This window comes from Manis javanica, chromosome 15, assembly GCF_040802235.1.
Source record: "Manis javanica isolate MJ-LG chromosome 15, MJ_LKY, whole genome shotgun sequence".
Classification (NCBI taxonomy): domain Eukaryota; kingdom Metazoa; phylum Chordata; class Mammalia; order Pholidota; family Manidae; genus Manis; species Manis javanica.
Genome location: NC_133170.1, coordinates 7,477,798 through 7,498,838, shown reverse-complemented (window position 1 = coordinate 7,498,838; position 21,041 = coordinate 7,477,798). Strand labels below are relative to the sequence as shown.

Sequence of the window (21,041 nt, the reverse complement as noted above, 5' to 3'; positions counted from 1 at the left end):
CAATGAAGAATATGCATGATTTACCAAAAGAGCCAATAAAATACTCCTCCCTTTTCCAACTACATATCTCTGTGAGGCTGGATTTTCTTCATATAATTCAGCCAAAACATATCACAACAGATTGAATGCAGAAACAACTATGCGAAGCCAGAAAGCCAACTATTAAAAAGATCTGCAAAACAATGGTATTGTTCACTCATTTTTTTGTATTGGAAAAAAAATTTTTACATGCATATTAACATGCAATAGGTGTATTATTATTTTTAATGAATTAATAAATATTTTTAATTTCCCTGTTTACATTACTAATATGGCAAATATTGATATGCATGAGACAAATATGAATGCTCTTTAGGTCCTCAATAATTTTTAAAAGTAAAAGGGACTGTAAGAAAAAAGTGTGAGAACTGCTGACGTCGATTAATCTGCTTTCCAACTGGATGCACAGGGGCATATGCTGGAAGACAAAACTACCAGCCTGTTGCAAAAACTCCCAGTGGCTTGCAGTTCAGGTACTCTCAGAAATGGCTCTTGGCCTAACATCTCAGGACACTTTTTTGTGCTCTTCAACCCACTGAACAGTCACTATAAGGGATTCTCAACCTCTGGCCTGAGTGCCTGTGGTGTTAAGACTGCAAAACTTCTCTCATTTCTTTTGCAGAACACAAATAGGGCTCTCAGGCCACATTTACTGTGCAGTTATTCTGCTTTGCAGTCAATACTTTTTTTTAATGTAGCTCTGAGAGATTGTGGAGATAATAGAAACAGATCATCGTTACCTTGTACGCACAGGTAGGTATATTAATATTTCTTTCCTGAGGACATCATTCTGTACTAAGCAGTAAACTCTGTGATCTCAAATAACTTGGGGAAAACTCCAGTGGGTAGCTCTGAAAATCAGATGGCCCATGACTTGAACACTGTTGAGGGTGATTTCTTATAAAATGTGACCAAATCCATAAAAATAAACATGCTTAAAAATTAAAAATAAATCATTAAGAGTTTGGAAGGCCATTTTGTCCGGCAGAGAGAAAACAAGACTGGACAAATACAAATGATTTAGGAATTACTTTACAATCCAGGAGCAGATAGCATGATCATAATTAGCATCATGATCACCATCGTAGCTGCCACATTTAAAGGAAATTTCTGACTCATAGCAGTTCATGCACGGAAGGCAGCAAACTGAATGTTCTATTGCATCCCAACTGGTTCTAAACAGCTGCAGCTGATAAAGAACTGGGAATGCTGAGTGATTTAGAATGCCAGTTTTACTGATTCCAAACAAAAATTCTCCTAATACATGAACATGGGACGTGTTTTAACAAATCACATGGAGACCTACACATACTCTTTCCCACTTTCTTGCACCTACATTTTTATAAGACTAAGAGTTGACCTCTTTCAAAATACCCTTGCTAATGTAGTTAAGGTTCCTATTGCTAAAGAAGCATCTTTTCAATGAACAGGTTAAAAAACAAAAAATAGAAATAGAAATACCATTTGACCCAGAATTCCACTCCTAGAAATTTACCCTAAGAATGCAGGAGCCCAGTTTGAAAAAGACAGATGCACCCCTATGTTTATTGCTGCACTATTTACAATAGCCAAGAAATGGAAGCAACCTAAGTGTCCATCAGTACATGAATGGATAAAGAAGATGTGGTACATATACACAATGGAATATTATTCAGCCATAAGAAAAAAACAAATCCTACCATTTGCAACAACATGGATGGAGCTAGAGGGTATTATGCTCAGTGAAATAAGCCAGGCAGAGAAAGACAAGTATCAAATGATTTCACTCATTTGTGGAGTATAAGAACAAAGAAAAAACTGAAGGAACAAAACAGCAGCAGACTCACAGAACCCAAGAATGCACTAACAGTTACCAAAGGGAAAGGGACTGGGGAGGATGGGTGGGAGGGGAGGGACAAGGGGGAAAAAGGGGCATTACTATTAGCAGACATAATGTAGGCGAGGGGCATGGGGAGGGCTGTACAACACAGAGAAGGCAAGTAGTGATTCTATAGCATCTTACTACGCTGATGGACAGTGACTGTAATGGGGTATGTGGTGGGGGACTTGGTGATGGGGGAGTCTAGTAACCATATGTTGCTCATGTAATTATAGATTAATGATACCAAAATAAAAAATAATTTAAAAAAACAAAAAATGAACCTAAGCATAATTTACTAAACTTCAGATATATTAACTTTATAACCAGATAGGAAGGTATATTTCCTGTATGTAAACTTTACAAATTTTTAATATTTTTCACATTTATGCAAATCATGGTCATTATTTATATATGTTAGAAATTGTTTCCAAAATCACCCTAAGCAGAGAGTACTGCCATGTCTTCTTAAAGATTTAACCTTCATGTGTATTGAAGTATTTAAAGTCAACATAGGTATGGATTTTTAAGGAATGAAGGCAATTAATAGATCACATGCACACACAAAAAACACTAGTCTTAATTGGATGGAAGGAAGAATTAATGCTTGGTCTTACATAAAAGGCTGCATATACACTTTGAACCTAATGAATAACCAATATATTTCAGTTATTGGTTGGTAGACTGTTATATATCTGACAATTACATCTTTATCATAGATTTTTATCTTTTGTACTTTGTATTTGATTTTCGTATGTAATGCTTCCCCATAGCTGACTAGGAAAGGAATTATAAACTACTAAAATTATGATGGATATTTTTGGTGGAAAAAGTTGTTTATTCAACTTGATCATGGTAATTTTGATTTTCAGTAAAGTCATTGAGATACTAATGTATTTTTCCCCAATGAAGGTTGTTTCTACCCATGAAACCTCAATAAATCATGTCATTTACAGCTCCAGAAGATGAGCCACTTCAGAGAGCTGAGTCCTTAAACAGAAGATACAGGTGTGATCATGGTTCATGACTGAAAGAATAGAAAGCCTTGAAATTAAAGCATGCACTATAAAAATTAGAGCATCCAAATAACATTCAGAGCAGTCCTTTAAAAACACAAACCACAGCACGAACCTCCCCTGCCTCTTCAAAAGTCTCTCCCATCAGAGTAAAGGCCACATGCCTTACATTGGCACACAAGGTCCTAAATATCTGGCCCTTCACTAATTCCTCAGTCTTCTGCTCCTTCCACTTTTTCTTGCTCACTCCAACCCAGACACCCTGGCTTTCTTGATAGTCTCCCAACATGCCAATCACACCCCTGCCTCAGGGCCTTTGCACATGCTGTTACCACTGCCTGGAATGCCCTTCCCCCAGGTATGCACATGACTCAGTCCTTCACTTCATTCAGACCCTTGACCACATTTTGGAGTCTTCTTACTAGAGAAGTCTTCCCCAAGCACCCCATTATATACAAAAGCACCCTACCTCATTGCTCTGTATCCCCTTAACCTGACTTATTTTTCTTCATACCACTTATCACTACTAGACATGTTCTTGGTGGTTTCTTGGTTTGTCACTGTTTCCTCCTATAAGAAAGTAAGCCAAACAAGGGCAGGAACTTTATTATCTGCAGTTCCACAGCTTAGAACACTGCTTGACATTTAACATATGCTCAAGAAATATTTTAATCAGAAAAAAAAAAAAGCATGCACTAAGGTTCCTCAGTTGTGTTTCTGAAAGATCTGAGCATTGTCAAACCCCTGATTTGTTTTGTCCTTTTGAAGGCTAGTGACGCAGAGAATATGTATTTACAAGTTGTACCAGAGGCAAAGAGAGACACCAGAGAGTGGAGGAAAAAAGAGTGGCCTTGTGGTCAGGAAACCTGGGTTCTACTCAGTTCTACCCCAAGCCTGGCTTCTGGCATGAATTTGGCCTAATTATTACACATTTCTTCATCTCCATTTTTCTCACCTATAAAGTGAGAGAGGATTAACGGTGTTGGATAATTTCCAATGTCTTTTCTATCCACCAAACACTAGGAAGCTGAACTGCCATTTTTCTTCTTTTTTATACACTCTGGTATGAATGGCATGTGCGTAGTTGAAGGTCATATGGAGAACTGAGCATCAAGAGGTTGCCCTTCTCTGAGCCGAGGCACTACGGGATCTCCTGGGTTGATACAGGACATAATACATTTACACTGATACTCAATTCAGCCAAATTAGACACCCTAGTGAAAGAGACTCGCCGGGTGGTTAAACAAGCTGTGGAAAGTGTTTTGTAAATGAGCTTTTTGTCATTTTCTGTTGCCCCTCTGCAATCTGAATTCCTGTCCACGTATGTATTAACCAACAATTTTAAAATAAAGAAAAGCAGATTGAATTCCACACTTGGCACAATTTGCCTTCAACAGCCATAGACTTAACAGAGGCGGAGCATTCGTGAAGTGAGAACTCGCTGCCTCTTCAGAAGTGGTTTACAGATTCATTTATTTAATAGACTTACATCGATCACTACCTCCAGAAATCTGGGCAGTTTCACAAGACAGGCTGCTCTTGCCCTCGGAGGCCTCCCCTCCTGAATTCCACCCCCACCCCCCAACCCCAGGCCAGCAGCCCCAGAGAGCAGCAGTGGCTCCCCCAGGCGTTTCAGAGACGAACAAGATCCCACATGGTTGGACCCCAAGTCCCCTCTCTACTACCTCTCCCCCCACCTCCCTGACGTCACCCCCACCCGCTCAGCACCAGCTACTCTATCCTCACCGCTCCTTGGGGTCAACAGGCACCTTCCCCCACCCCCAGGCCTTTGTCTGGTCCCTCCGCCAGGAACACTCTGCCCCAGAGCTCCTCTTTCAAGTCTTTACTGAATGACCCCCTTCCCTGGGCGCTCTGTGTAAAACTACAACCAACCCCCACCCGCCCTGAAGCCCTGCATTCCAGGGGCTCCTTGTCAGCGCTCTATCTTGTTTTCTTCCTGTGACATGTATCACCTTTTTAACTTACTACATAATTGACTAATTTGTCATGCCTCTCAAAACCCCAGTCTCCACCCCAATTAGAAGGTTAGCCCCATGGAGGTAAGGGGTTTTTCTGCATGTGGCTCACTGATGTATCCTAGAGAACCCAGAACAGTGTCTGGCCATTGAGGCACTGCCCCCAAATCTGTTGAATGATGGATGATGTGTGGCCCTGCATTACTAAGAGCCACTGCAGAGACTGGTGAGGAGGGCTTGTAAGAGGACTCACCCAAGGTAATTAAGAAGGTTTGCCCAATTTTGATACTTAACATCATCTTACTTGGATTGTAGTTTTCTTTGTTCATATTCTAGATCAGTTTTGAAGTCTTTGGGGGCAGATACTGCTGTATTCATGTTTTTGCCCAAGTGCCCCTGTGCTCCTTGCATAGTATGGGTATCTGCTGAACATTTACTGAAATGAAACAAGGTTTACAGATATGAAACAAAACAAAACTGAACAAATTTAGTTTGCTTTGCAATTTATATATTTTAGTCCAATTTAAAGGATAAATATGTACATATTTACATGTGTATTTCTGTGTATTTATATAAATATGTATTTGTATGTATACATTCTTATACATATGTACATTTCTACATTTACCTTTTAAATCAGACTAAAAATTATATTGCCTTAGTATATTTACACAAATCAATTACACTAAGTCAGTAAAAAAATTTTTTTTAAAGAAACAGAAACCAAAAAAGAGAAGACATTGCCTTCAATAAGTGTAGTCCCGGGAGAGAGCAGAAGATGAGATAAATGTGTCCTTTTCTGAGGCAATCTCAGCTCCTGTGAGCTCTCATGGTGTGAGCATCACGCAGTGATGAATGGGATTCTAGTGTTTAAAGATTTATAATTTTCATACAATATGACATCCTTATATGAGTGTTAATTTACCCAATACTCAATCAAAGAAATGGGCATTTGTCCCAGTTCTAAAGAATGATTTCTCTGGTTTGGCTTCATTCTCTAACACGGAGCCTCCTAAAGGATTTTTGAGAGTAATCTTGGCTCTGTGATTTTTGCTTTTTATGTGGTTTTAGAACCTAACCCCCAAGTGACTCTACCATAGTCTCTGAGCTCATAGCGTCCCTAGGAGAGCTACAGCTGATGATTCCCTGCTGAAGATTAAAACCAGAGACATATTAATGAACTGGACTCAGTGCTCTTGTGGCTCAAGCAGCAGATGGACGTTGTAATAAGGTTCCCTAAATGAATAATGAATTCATACGATGAAAACAGTGACCCACTGTTCTCATCTCCACTGAGAACAGGACAGCAGGCCATGGGTTTAAAATTGCAAGAAAGATGTATTTCTGATACAAAAATGCTTTGCCAGATATTGAAATGGTCTCTCGAGAGGGCGTTTTATGTGGAAACCTCTTCTTATGTGGAAACTTTTCTTTCTTAACCTCATTCTGTCTGGGGTAGTTTATAACATTTCTTAGAGTGTGTTCTAGCATGACACAGGATACTAAGAGAGTTTACTCAGAATATGGATTCTGTCATCAGACACGTTTCAGATCATTTGAGAAGTGGTGGTTTAGGCATATGAAGGTGGGTAGATAAATAGTACAGACTTCTGATGTCCCAGTCAGTGTACTATTTAAACTTTGTCTAACTTATGCCTTCTTTCAAGAATAAACAGCCAAACAGATCTTCACAGAGTTATCCTTTACCAGCACCACCTAAAAAAGGACTCCCTTGGAACTTTTCATCTTAAAGTTAGAGTTTCTAACTAGTCAACAGTAAGGTGTCTTGGGAGGAAAATCATCTGTTCACCTCATTGATTGCTTGTTGATTTTTAAAAAGAAAAAAAGTAAATAGGAAAGGACTAAAGCAAGAAGGGGGCCTTATATTGTCTGTGTGACAATTGACTTTTGTGTGTGACAATTCCCACTGCACTGGCGTCAACACTGAGTTGCCTGCATGTGAACTTTAATGTTAGAGGCGGGTAGTTAGCACTTAAAATACTCTACTCAGTAGCTCATGCTCTTGAGTTCATGTTCTGCCAATACTGTTGTCAAAATCTATACCAGAGGATTGTTCTTCAGTATGAGGGCTGTTGGGAAGTACAGCTGACCCTTAAATAGCCAACCCCCCATGCAGTCGAAATTCTATGTATAAGGTTGACTCCCCAAAAAGTTAACTACTAATAATCTACTGTTGACTGAAGCCTGACCCACAACAGAAACAATTAACACATATTTTGTATGTTGTATTATATACTGTATTCCTACAATATAGTAAACTAGAGAAAAGAAAATGTCTTTTCAAATTGTCACACATCTCCAAAAAATGCCCAATGTATTTACTGAAAAAAATCCACCTCTAAGTGGACCCACCAAGTTCAAACCTGCGTTATTCAAGGGTGAAGGGTAATTTTAAACTAGTGAAATAAGTGATGCCAAGACAGGTGGTTAGCTAGGAAGATCGTACAGGCGTCCTTACCCCTAAATGGAAAAGGACTTGGACTGGCATGCCCAAAAGCCTTACAGAGCTAGAACCTGGGTTCTGTCTGGTCCTGTGTCCCCAAGCTTCACAACATCTCTGAGCCCAACCTGCCCAGCAGACAGTGGACTGCTCTGCCTCAGTTTATTTTTACTTGTCTTTAGAGTTTTCCAAGCAAGGTTGTGTAAAAGAGCCCCAGGCCTGAGTGGGGACTTCCCCGAGCTTACAAGAGCAGATGGTAGAAAACTCTTTTTGTACCTGCTCGCTAACAAATGTTTGCACTTGTAGCTGCATTTCATCCAAGAACTGCCATCAGTGTTACATCCCATCGAGCTCTGAACACCAAGGACCACCAGTGTTTCCCAAACACCTGGTAATCTTCAAGCAGCCAAATTGGCTTAGGTTAATTGCCAACATCAGGTACCTGTTATTAAAAAGTGACCCCATGAGAGGAACATTTTTAATGTCAGCCTTCCTGGAATCACTAGAAAATTCTAGTCATTCAAATCTCTCACAATCCCTTTGACATTAGTAACTCTTGCCAGTGGACTCTATTCATCTCTGTATAGATACTATATAAAGCCAGACAGAGGCCCTTATCTGACAAGGTCTTCTTTTGGTAATAACTTAATGCCGAACGTTGCTGGGCCAGTTTTACTCTTTGCTTTTAGCAAACATACTTGTTGCTACCATCTTGAAGGAATTTCCTAGAAAAAAATAACTCCCAGTTAGTGATCGTTGGGTTGTTCCTTCCACATTTTCAAGCCTCATGTGGATCGTATAAAGTTTCCTCTCTCTTGGATACACCTTAAAGATTTAGGCAGATGCCACTTGACGGAATGCAGTCCTTTCACAGATGCACCTCCCGGGTCGTGGTGCATGTGTAAGTGAAGGTCTACTGAGCACATAGAAATACAGCCATTTTTAAACACAGAGCTTCTTTTCTATCCGTTGCTACATTTCATGAGTCAATTACAGTTGCCCTTTTAAATGATGGAGGTAAGCTGTTGGCATGTACATTTAATTATGGAGGAAGTAAACTCTTCTTTCACTTGAGTTATCTGTGAAAGTAGCTTTTTAAACACTCTTAAGCAAAATAACCTATCACAGTTTTATCACCATTTGTCTCATAAGAAACTCGGTCCTGTCGAAAGAGGTCCAACATATTTTGATTATAGAATATATTTTGCCTTGCATGAAGACAAGACAGATAGCAAGAATCAAATCTACTATTAATAGGAGCTCCTTCAGAAGCTGTTATGCAAGTAAATCTTTGTAGCTGCTGAAATAGAAGCTTCCTGGATTTATTGTTACTTTGCTATGTCATAAAGCAAATCAGAAATTTCTCACCATATTTGTTTGATACAGCTGATGACCATTTGACTACATTCAAGAAATGCAGCTCTAAAATAATCTAAAGTTGGAACTTCACCAACTAAGTGAAACTCTATAGACTACATTTGGCTTCTTTTCTGTATTGATCTCCAATTACAGAGCAAAGGCACTGTCTTCTGGCTGCCAATCAATAATATTAGAAGAATGAGATATGGTGTCTCATAATTTTATAAATACACTAACTTTAATCTACCTTCACCTGTCTATCACTGGTCTTGGAAAAGCAAGTGATGAATTGGCTGGGAGAAGAACAGACTGCACGCGTCTACATTTGTCTCCCAGCTATTTAGCTTCTTCATTTAAATTTTATCAGTGAATTTTACAGTTTATGAAAGTAAGGAAATGAATCACCAGTTTGCGCCAAGTGCACATGGCAGCCATGCTGTTGAGGTCCTGAAACAACCATTTGCACTCCCCATTCAGCTTTGTGCTGTTGCTTTCAGAGTAAAGAACAAACTAAACGGGTCATCTGGTCAAGACCGCGTTTGCCGTACAGACAGGGCCTTGCTCACGAAATGGGAAGTCTGCCCGAACGCTTCCGGCAGCTTGGTGTTGGGGCAGTTTGAGCCTCCGCCAGGGACACAGCCGAGCAGACAATCATCACGAGATACAGCGGCGGTGCCTGCGCTTCTCAGAATCTGCCTCTAGCTCTTCCCACCCTAAGGCTGCCGCAAGATGTTCCTACCTCACGTTGCGACCCGGTCTGTGTGTCTGCGCCCGCCTGTGCCGTGGGTCCCGAGGTTTCTCCGCCGGGCCTGGTGCTCGGAAGCTGAGCTCGAACAAGGAAGAGGAAGGTTACACCGCGCCCGCGCAGGGCAATTCACCTGCAGTGATTGACAGCGCTGGGAAACCTGCGGCTGCCGGTGCGTCGGCTGCGGACAGGTGCGCGGCTGCGCGCGTGGCGGCTGCGCGGGCCTGGGTTTTCGCTCGGTCACCTTGGAAATGGAAGCCCTCCCGGGGTGTTGAACGCTTTTACTGCTCAGCAGCTGAGACTTCTGCATCCTCCCGAGCTAGAAAAGGAAAATCAAGCCCAGCAATAGCTACTACAGGGAATAGATTCATATCTCACCTGTTTTCACACGTTTGTTATGAGATAGGCTAGGTCAGTATCAACACCTTTAACTGATCGTCCAATTAAAGCCCAAAAAAAGTAACTTTCCTGAAGTCCCACCGTTGATCATGGTTAGAATAATGTATGCTGTTAGTAGCTGCATTATGCTGCATTATTAGGTACTTAAATCTAATCTCTATTCCCTTTCCTCATTTAATTAAGGAGTAAGTTTCCATTGGACACTTTTCCTAAAAATTAGTCTCTGGAAAGTAACCACTTTCTTTGGAAAATGTCCCAAAGTCCTTCTGGTCCCTCAGTCTTTCTGAGTTTCTTCAAATCCTATTAGGCTGAAATAAGTTGTACATGCTCTAGTAAATTTTCCCATTTTTGTGACCCCAAAGATCCAAAATTGGGCTGTCCTCCCAGTCTTTCTCATCCTAGGAAATTCAGCCATGTTCTGGTGAAAAATATTTTCCAAAGTGCCCAATTTCCTGCTTTCCTATATTCACTTTCATTTTAAAGAAATGTCCTCTTAAATACATTAACTCTATCTGAGCTTATGGGAGAGAAGGCAAGAAAAATCGTAGTATGGGCAATTAAAGTTTAGGTCAAAGAATCACTTGTGAATATTATTGTTTTAAAGGTTAACTTCATGGAAATTAGTTAACCCAGGTCTTAAGCGGGATATTTTTAAAATGAAAGAAACACAGACTTGCTTTCTACCTGTTCAGATCAATTCACCCCACTTGAAAAAGGGGATGGTGGCCTCCACATCAAAGCCCACACTGTGGAATCTCCACCTTCTCCTCAGGGGCCTCCAGTGGTCTCGGATCACAGGGTAACATAATCCAGAGACCACCACCCTTCACAGCAGGAGTGGCCTCCGGCATCCATTCCCGCTGCGCTCTGGGCCTAAACCTCACTCATCTTATGGCTGCGGTACCTGGTGGTCAGCAAGACATAGGTTTCAAGTAAAACCCAGGTGACAAATGGCCCAATATATTTAAATTTTTTTATTGCATACCTAAAGTATTTATACTTTGTATCAGGAAGTCTAATTATATTTTTGAGATTCATTTTTCTGTAGTTGTTAATAGTAATAGTCTATTTCAAATGTTCATAAGGAATATTTGAAACTGTAATATGTAAAGTTCTACATGACTTTTTTGTGAAACATATTTTAAAAGAAAAAGCAAAAGCATACAATACATGCAAGCCTATTTTAAGTAGGCCTCCTTCCGAAAGCATCATATACACACACATACAGAAATGCGAACTATTTTTTATAGGTTCCATTACAATGTATTATTAGTAACAAAGAAAATTTTTTTCTGTTATTTATAAATGACAGAAAATCTTCACAAATTAATATATACAACATCAGAGATAGGTACTTTTGTCAGAAATGAATCACTAAATGATTTTTTATTTTAAAAAATGTCATGGGACAAACACTGGCTTAATTTGAGAGGTGCTGAGAAACTGTTCAGCTCAAAGGATCACTAGCATTGGCACCAAATTTTTACCTTTAGCATTTAATTTCCTTCACACTAAGCTTTGCTTCTGGCGGGCTTTGTTTTTTATTGTTGCCGTTGTTTAAATTGGTTCTGTTTCTGAGGACAATAATTCTCCTTGATGCCCTAGAGACCTTGAGTCCATCCAGCTGCTTTGCTCCCTGGAAAGGAGGTGCCTGGACACACAGGGATTCTGAAAGGGGTCAGAACCAAGGGACGGAGTTGCTATAGGGCTGGCTGGGTACAAGGAGCAAGGGTCACTGGTCGTACTGCAGGAGCATCAGGGGCTTCTGGGTGGTGAATGAGTGTGGGGGGGCGTGGGGGGGGATGTGTGACTATTTTGAGGGGTAGGAGGTTTTACCCCGTAGGCTTTTCTGATGAGTTCAGCACATAGTTCAAAATGTCTACTTTGGTCTAATTTATTTATTCCTCAGTGAGAACTTGAAATGAAAGAGGTGGTTAAATGCTGACGGAAGTGGGATTCAACCAGAGCTCATGTGTCCCTCACTGTGGTGTGTTTCAGAGACTGGAGCACAAGGAGGTGTTGGTGGGCCTGTCCTTCTTGGTCTTCCCGTTCGTCCCAGCCAGCAATCTCTTCTTCACGGTCGGTTTTGTGGTGGCAGAGAGAGTCCTTTACATGCCGAGGTAATTATTGCTCATGCTTTCCTGTTTGCAAGATCCACCTTCTGTCCCCAGCATGTGCAGCTCCCCAGAGACACTCCTGGGTGCGTATAACAATCACGTGTGGGGCCAAGGCGCTTATTACCTCGGCTTTAAACAGCGGCAGAGAGGCCAGGGTGGGCTCAGGTTTGCACGCACCCCCTCCGGTGTGCAGTGGCTCACCTCCAGGAGGGAGCTTCATGGCCAAATGTGAAATACCGACTCGAGTATGTTGAGGATTTTAGCAGCAATTGTTTACCACAATATCTATGTTTTATTAAACATAATGGTAGTAATTTTCTAGAATTATCTGATTTGCATAAATTATTATGTTAAGTAGCATGATTATAATTAACTTCTTCCCATCTTCCTTCTTCCTTTCCCTCTTTATTTAATTTAAAAATAGAATACATGCTAAGAGCAGATTTCAGGTGGAATACACTCAAAAAATGCTATGTGAGCAGATTTGTTAATTAGCTTGTCTGTAGTGATCATTTCATTACATATATGTACTTCAAATCATGGTATACACCTTTATACAGTTTTTATCTTAAATGAAAAAAATTTTAATGTTTTAATCATTAAAATAAGTAAAATCAAAATAGGAACAATCTCAAGAAATCTGTCCTTGTGAAAAAAGTGGTTTAAAAATTATAAAGGGCAATCAGACTTGTGAGATTACATAATGCCACTTAGCTGTGAATGTTTGAACCGCTCAGTCTCATCTGTGCGGTTGTCTTAATGAAATGTCAGTATTCTCAGGCCACACTTTCTTTTGGATTTGGAAGTGACCCTGAATGAAAGAATAGTCTTTGTTCTGCCAACAACCAGCCCTGTGTCCTGGAGCAAGACATAAAGCTTCTCCGAGCCAGGTTTTCTCATTTTTTCAGAATCAGGGCATTTGACTGAACAATCTCTGAAATTATCTCATTTTAGAAATGATACATATAAGAATAACTATTTTCCCATAGTCATCGCAAACCAATGTATTATAAAGAAATCACTGATTTGATGACTTGGGGCTAGCAATAAAAATTAAAATCTTACATTCTAATTAGAAATGGATTTCAAAATTGTGGATCTCCTAAGAACCAAGTACTTAATAGCTTTCTTGAGATACTTCAATATTTTGCTTTCAATTGACTAAGAAGGGGTCAGCTCAATATGTTCTTTATAAGGCTTCAGCACAATTTGAGAAGCAGCTTATTGCTCAATCAATACTATTCAATAAGAATAAAAATAGGTCAATAATTCTAGGTATTCTATATGTGCACTCTGTTCTCCCCCTACCCTAACTTCAAAAGTACCCAAATACTACCTTCTTCTCAATTACACTTTGAAATAAGGAGGAAAGAATGGGAATGGTTATTTAGTATTGGCTACTGCTTAGCGCTGTATAGTTTTAGGGTCAGAATTTCGTCATCAAAATATGGGAATAATCTTTTATGCTAATGACAAGTGCCAGTTTTATGGGAGTCCTTTTTGAACAGTCAGGCCTGTTTATGACTACAAATTTGTTGCCCTCTTATTTTTATCCAAAAGAAGATAAAATTTCATGGCTCTTTTTCTTCATATTTCAGTCATATTTCATTTGACTAAGATTTCATAAAATTGAATAAGTTGAAATAGTTCATGAGAGGTGTCAAAATAAGAAATAGAGTCTAATCATTCATTCACTTGCAAAACTAGATAATTTTTCATTTAAGTACTAAAGAGCAAATCCCAAGCTAATAAACAACTTGAATGGCTTGGACTGGGGTAAATGTAGACATAATTCAGCAAAGACAGAAATAAACAACTTGAATGGGTTGGAATGGGGGAAATGTAGACATAATTCAGCAAAGGCAGAAATAATATATGGGATATAGAACTTATTAGAATAATTGAGACTAAAGATGGAGAACTTGAATATATAGCTGGGGAAAGAAGAAAAACTAAAAATGGCTATAAATTTAAGAACTTTATACTGTATGGTCCCTGAAAATAGATACTGGAGACATGAGGAATTTGAAAAAGAGTGACCTTCTGTTATTTTCTATTGTGAGTAAAAAATTCAGACCATATCTATCAATACAAAATGGAAATTTTTCACCAAGAATCTCAATAAAAATGAAGTTGCATATTATTTCTTGAGCTACAATATGAAGACTGTTTCATACAATATGTGGGTCTCATTCTGATGCTATCTGTGCACATGAATCTCCTAAGCTTCAGAATCACTGGAGAAGAGAGATGCTAAATTGAAACTGAATCTACTTGTCTATTTATCATCAACAGGAAGGCATTTCATGCTTACCAGAAACTTAATTTAGCAAACACAATCGAAAGAACACTGAACTAGCTGGTAGGTAACCTTGGAAAGTCATTGACATTTACCACATTACTACTTTCTGATCTATACAATGAAAGAGTGGGTCTGTTTCCGTGACTTCCACATGTTGGTTGAAGAACTATTGCGGACTGATGGTCCATGACAGTTTTTACCGATCTGTGGCCACATGGAAATTAAAGGAAGACAGGTAATATGTTTTTCATGAAGCTAAATCTCTGCAGCTTTTAAATTCTAAGATTATGTCTATTCCACTTTATTGCTTTAGATATCCTTTCATTATGAAATAATAAAGGCAGATGGTAGTTTTATTTATTAAAATCCCTATTTGGCAAAGTTAAAGATATTAATAATTGCCAATTATTACTGCTCCTACTTGACAATCCTCTGATGGTGCTCCCAGTGTTTTTCAAAGATCTAAGTCTAGTGTCCCTAGGTTACATGATTTCTAAGATTTCATTCACCTCTAAAGGTCAATTGTTTTGTGATTTGAAGTAATGGGCTAGAGAATATGTGAGGACTGGGCAAGGTTGATCCATCGATGAGATGCAGATTTTAAGGGGTCTAGACCACAGGAATCGTAGTGAGCCCAGGAATCAGGCACAGCCTTGATGCTTTGTCCGACACACTCACTGAACTGATATACTAGAGAAGCAGGAAAAGCAACATGGCCTTGTCAAAGAACCATTCCGCTAAACACTGGGAAATAAATCAGCGTAGAACTTACGTGGTTGAGATCATTAGGACTGTAGAGCTATCTGATGATGCCTGGTCCTCAGTCTGTTTGTCATGCACTCTTGACATGGTCACCTTAGGACAAAAACAAGTCTCTCTCATCATAACAGAAGAATTAATTTATAAGAACGGCAAGAGAAAAAGAAAAAACTTTCAAATCAAGTATTGAATTTAGCTGCTGGTTGGGATCGAGAAAGTCACAAGAGCCTGTCAATCATGCCCTAACAAAGAGAAGAGAAAACAGATCAGGAAAGCCACAAGATCATAGTTTTTCCAGACCAACTGGAACACTGAAGATGCCCAAGTGGCCTAAACTCCTTCATAAGGAAGAAAAGCCCAGGGCTGTTCCCGTCCGTGCCGGTACAATGAAGGGAAGAGGACGAATCTGCCATAGACTAAAGGTGAGGTCCAGTCGGCTAAAATTTTTAATGAACACTTAACAGCTAACTGTAGCCTGGCTTTACAGGTTATAATTCCAAGGAGCCCAAGCCACAGATGAATCAATATCCACCCCCGGTTCTCTGACATTGGTCTTCAGCTGATTGTAAACTCGGCAAGAGTAAACTCTAACTAGAAGCTTTTCTGAATTTCAATTGTGGTAAAATATGCATGACATAAATTTCCCATTTTAACAATCTTTAAGTTACAAGATATACTACAGTTCTACGGCATTAAGTGCAATGACATTGTTTCGCTACATCACCACCATCTGTCCACAGAACTCCCCTCGTCTTGCCAAACTAAAACTGTACCTCATATAAGCGAAATTACACAGTATTTGTCTTTTCTATGATGGACTTATTTCACACACCATAATATCCTCTAAATTCATCCATTTTGTAGCATCTGTCAGATTCTTTTCTTTTTTCAGACTGAATAAGATGTGTATATATATATATATACATCAATAGGCAGACACTTGGGTTATTTCCTCCTTTGTGTAGATACCCAGAAATGGAATTGCTGGATCACATGATAATTCTATTTTTAATGTTTTTAGGACCCACCATACAATTTTCCATAGTGAATACAGCATTTTACATCCCTGTCAATAGTGCACGAGGCTCCAATGTCCTCACATCCTAGCCTACACTTGTTACTTTATGGGGGGTTTTGGTAGTAGCCATCCTAATGGATAATAGACAGTGAAGTTACTTTAAAAAAATAATTATATTGAGATATAGTTCACATTCCATACAATTCACCCATTTAAAGTATACACATCAATGATTTTTAGTATATTCACAGAATTGTGCAACTATCACCACTAATTATAGAACATTTTTGTCACCCCAAAAAGAAATCCCACACCCATTATTAGTCATTCCCCGTTTATCTCAAACATCTCCAGCCCTAAGAAACCACTAATCCACTTTCTGTCTCCATAGATTTGCCTATTCTGCACATTTCCTACAAATGGGATCATACTAGATCCGGTTTCTTGTAACTGGCCTCTTCCACTAGCATGTTCTCAAGTTTCCTTCACGTTGTACCCTGTAGCAATACTCTCCACACAGCCATCTCCATCTACCTATCAATCTACCTATCTATCCCCATCTTCTCAGCTCTGTTCCTCTGGAGAACCCTAACACCATATTATATGCTATATTGTTATCATCATTTATTGAGCATTATTTGTGCTCCAGATGTTGTCATTAGCACAACCACCATACAGGGTAATTACTATTATTATTAACCCCACTTTATCAATGAGGAAATTAAGATCTAGAACAGTGCTGCCCAATAGAGATAAAATGTGAGCCACACTCATAATTACCCATTTATCATTAAACTTTCTAGTAGTTACATTAAAAAGAGAAAAACAAGTGAAATTAACTTCAACATTTTACTTCACCTAATGAATCTGAAATATCATTTCGAGATGCAATCAATATTTTTAAATAACTGTTGAGATATTTTATATATTTTATATTATTTTCTTCATACCATGTCTTTAAAACGCAGTGTTGTATTTTATCTTATAGAATGTCTAAATTCAGAACCACAGTTCAGGTGCTCTGTAGTTACATGTGGTTATTGAGTAACGTATTAGCACAATCTAAAGACTCAACAAAATTTGTCTTTCTCACACAAAAGCCTGAACTCTTATTCATAACTAGACAATACTGCATCTCATATCTAGAGATGTTGCATAATTTTTAGAACTGATAGGAAATCAATGAGGTGAGAGAAGTTATCTCATATTAAGAGATAAATTTGAACCCAGACAGTTTCTTGGGAGTAAAAAGAATGACCCTGCTCTCCAGGTTTCTTTGTGAATAAAGAGAATAATGCAGGAAAAAATATATAGCTATATTTCTATGTGATATGTACTGAATATGTAGTATATATATTGAATATAAATATGCTGAATTTATACACATACTGAATATAAAGATGCTCTTCAGATCCAGCCTATAGGATAGGAAACTAGGAAAATGATAGATGGTTTTGGAAATTTGGGCAATATGAAAATGCTCTAGTTGGCAGAAATGTTTCCATCTACCATATATTCAGATACAGAAGTCATAAGGGCCTACTTTGTCTCAGCTCACAAAAGCCAGCAGCTTCCAGGTCAAATCTGACATGAGGGGTTTCCACTCACAGAAGGTGCGGACCCCAGACCCTTCCACACCGCAGCCTCCATCACCTGCCTGGGTTCACTATTCAAGGGCTTTGCTCTAACCATTCCAGGCCAAGATCCATGGGGCCAAAGTAAGAGCTTATCATCCAAGAATTTTTCAAATGCACATAAGTGTAGGATCTCAACAGGTCAGAATCCAGTAAGTTAGGGAGGCTTTGGTCTAGATCCTATTTAAGTAAGCAGATTTAAAGGAAATTTCAGTAAATCTGAACTACATTTTTTAATTTGTGTATTGCTCTGTCCGGCTTTTTTTTAAAAAAAAAAAAAGTCCTAGGCCATGGAGTGTAATGACAGCGCTTCACGTGAAGCCTTGAAGTCTGAAGGTGACTTGAAGCACGATTTTGATGATCAGGCAGAGAAAGAGGAGGAAAAGGGGAAGGAGGGAGGAGACAGAGACAGAGGAAAGGGGGGAGGAGGGGAGGAAGGAGAAAGAAAAGAGGAAGAAGTTTTGTGACAGTTCTTCCAAATATTTTTTCTTCCTGTGTAATGTTTACATATTGGAGAAAGAACTTTGATAGAGTCTGAGATTAAAACATTGAGGATTAAGGGACTAAAAATGTATTCTTTGTATGGTGTCTTCAGGTTACAAGCACCACATGTTATTTGCTTTCATACTAAGATGTTTTAAAATTAAAGAACATGAATCTGCACATAAAGACATGCATCTGTAACAAATGGGTTTGGCAAATGCCATAAAAATTAGATGGACAACTTTTCTTTTAGTCATGGAAATATGACACTTATTTGGGATTTAATCTAAATGACCTCCTTTTATACTTTCCGCATATGAAAAACTCACCTGTTCATAACTACATTAACCCAGTGTTTCTCTTTTCCTTCTTTCTTTTCTTTTCTCTTCCTTCCTCTTTTCTTTCTTTCTCTTACTAGCAAGCTTGGCACATTCAGTTCTTGGTAAAATATATGGAGGTTTTTGGGCCAATACCAGGCCAAGGTTCATTTTCCGGGGCTGCAAGAAAAACAATCAATCAATAGGGCGTGTCCTCACACGTCGTGTAGCAGAGCCCTCAACCCTATAGCCCTGAGAAACTTCATCAGGACACTTCTATGTTCCAGTAGATCCTCATACTAAATTATATTAGCACTTTTTATAAGAACTTTAGAGATTTGCAGGAAAAAACTGTTTCCGCAGAGCACAATTCCTATGTGGATAATATTTATTAAGCTGTACCTTGTTTGTTTCCTGTCTTAATCCTTCCTATTCATTTTCCGGGGCTGCCACAGTAAATTACCACAAACTGGTGGCTAAAAACAACAGAATTTATCCTCTCATAGTTCTGGAGGCTGGAATTCCAAAATCAAAATATCAACAAGGCCATGTTTCCCCTACAGGCTCCAGGGAAGAATTCTTTCTCCTCTTCCAGCTTCTGGGGGCCCGGATTTGTGGCTGCACAGCACAGTCTCAGCCTCTCTTCACATGGCCTTCTCTCTACGTCTCTACTCTGTGTGTCTCTTATAAGGACACTTGTCATTGAATTTGGGACCCATCTGAGACAATCTATCATGAGCTCATATCAAAATCCTTAAATTAAGTACATCTGCAAAGACCCTTTTTCCAAAAAAGGTCACACTCCCAAAACACATGAATGTATCTTTCGGGCAGACCACCATTCAGCCCCCCAGCAAATACAAGTTCCCTGAGGCAGAGTCACATACTCACTGGTACCTGGTATATGACTCCCCATCTTAGGTTCACTAGCTGGCCCAGGAAATTATATTAAAAGAAATATGACAAAAGCAAGTTTATTAACATATGCATCATGCCTACAGGAGGGGGCACTCAATGATGAGTAACTCAAAGAGGTGGTTAGAACTTGAGCTTGAACAGCATCTTAGCAGAATGAAATCTGGCTGTCAAGAGAATCCCTGTTCAGGTGCAATTAGATGGCTCAAACTGACTCTCTTCCCACTTATTTCTTTGTTTACATGTTAGTTTCCAAACAAGTGAGGTCACATGGATCTGGCAATATTTATTAACCAAAACATTGTAGTTAGAAATGCTCTGAACAGAAGATATGATTTCTTTGAGGCCTTAACTTTAGCTTTTTCGAATGATATTACATGAACGCGGGCTGGTTCTAAAGCGAATTCATGAATGGAAGACTCATGGGAAGGTTTTTGGTCTGTTTATTCAGATGGAAACAGTATTAATGATGAGCTGAGCTGTAAAATCAGCTATAAACAAAATGAAACCGATATGCCTAATTTCACTGTGCAGCCAAGCAGTGGGGAAGGTGCTCACACAGAGAGGAAAAAGAGAAATGCAGTACCTTTTTTTCCTTAGAATATTCTGGAATGCTGAACAGGGATCTGTGGTCTAATTTCTTTATAAGGAAATGAAAACGTTTTGCATGTCCTGATAGGTTTTATGTGTAGGAGCTGTTTCTAACATTCATACAGAAATGTTGATGCATAATTCATAGACCTATACTTGTAGTAAAGTATACACACTCTCTGGGACTGTCATTCCTACGATCTGTGTGTCCGGGTTTCTGACTCACCAGTTCTCCAGCTGCAGGGACCTTCTCTACCTTCTGCTTGTATCTCAGTATCATTTCCCAGCACCCCAACTCCAGTAAACTACTGAAGACACCCGGCTCCATTCATGCTTTCCTGCTAAATTGGCCATCTGCCCTCATTAAAGACGAATTGGCCAATTCTATCAGCCTGGTTTCTCATGTCCCTCCTTGCTGGTACCTAGTGGTTGGTCTCGTTAAATGGGTACCCATGTTCCATCTGTGACCCCGGTCCTCCTACCCTGCCTTGTGCTTAATTTGCTCACCTCCAGCCTTGAATACAGGCTGCACATAGCGACTCACTTCTAAAGAGCGCTGCGAGAAAAGGGGGGAGAAAGAGGAACTTGGCAATGCAGAGGCTGACGGTGATCAAGGTCAACATCCACATTCATCAACCATTTGCTGACAGCACACACTCTTGATACGATGGGATGAAAACAACACTTTACCTGGGTGATCTTCCCCCTAAAATCCCATTACTCCAGTCTCATCAGGAGAAAAACGTCAGACAAATTCCAATAGTGGGACATCTAACCAAAAGAAAAAGAAGAAGAATCCTCTGAGCTATGTTCTTTCTCTTACTCAAAAGCCACAATTGTGTAGGGTACAAACATTCCCACGGGATTCTAGAAACCCCTGTAAGGTGGAGCAGTTTGACATAGAACGTCCACATCTTTAAGCATCTTTTTTTCTTGTCCGAGGTGGCCTAAATCAAAATCTTTCACTGGCAGCTGGTGAGAGGGACCCCTGCTCCCCCACAAGCCTGTCCGGGGTGCCCGGCTGCGTGGCGAGGACCCTTGCTCACGCCCAG

General features: G+C 39.5%; 1 long non-coding RNA gene across 1 annotated transcript in view; it reads right to left on the bottom strand.

The window, feature by feature from the left end:
* LOC118972739 (uncharacterized) overlaps positions 1–20,733 on the bottom strand; it is a 198,587-nt gene extending 177,854 nt beyond the window's left edge. Inside the window, exons 1-4 of the long non-coding RNA XR_005061821.2 lie at positions 20,680–20,733; positions 18,496–18,663; positions 15,045–15,127; positions 9,449–9,773 (exon numbers count right to left, since the gene is read on the bottom strand). This is a non-coding gene — a long non-coding RNA (uncharacterized lncRNA). The remainder of the gene's footprint in view (positions 1–9,448; positions 9,774–15,044; positions 15,128–18,495; positions 18,664–20,679) is intronic.
* Positions 20,734–21,041: the final 308 nt, after the last annotated feature.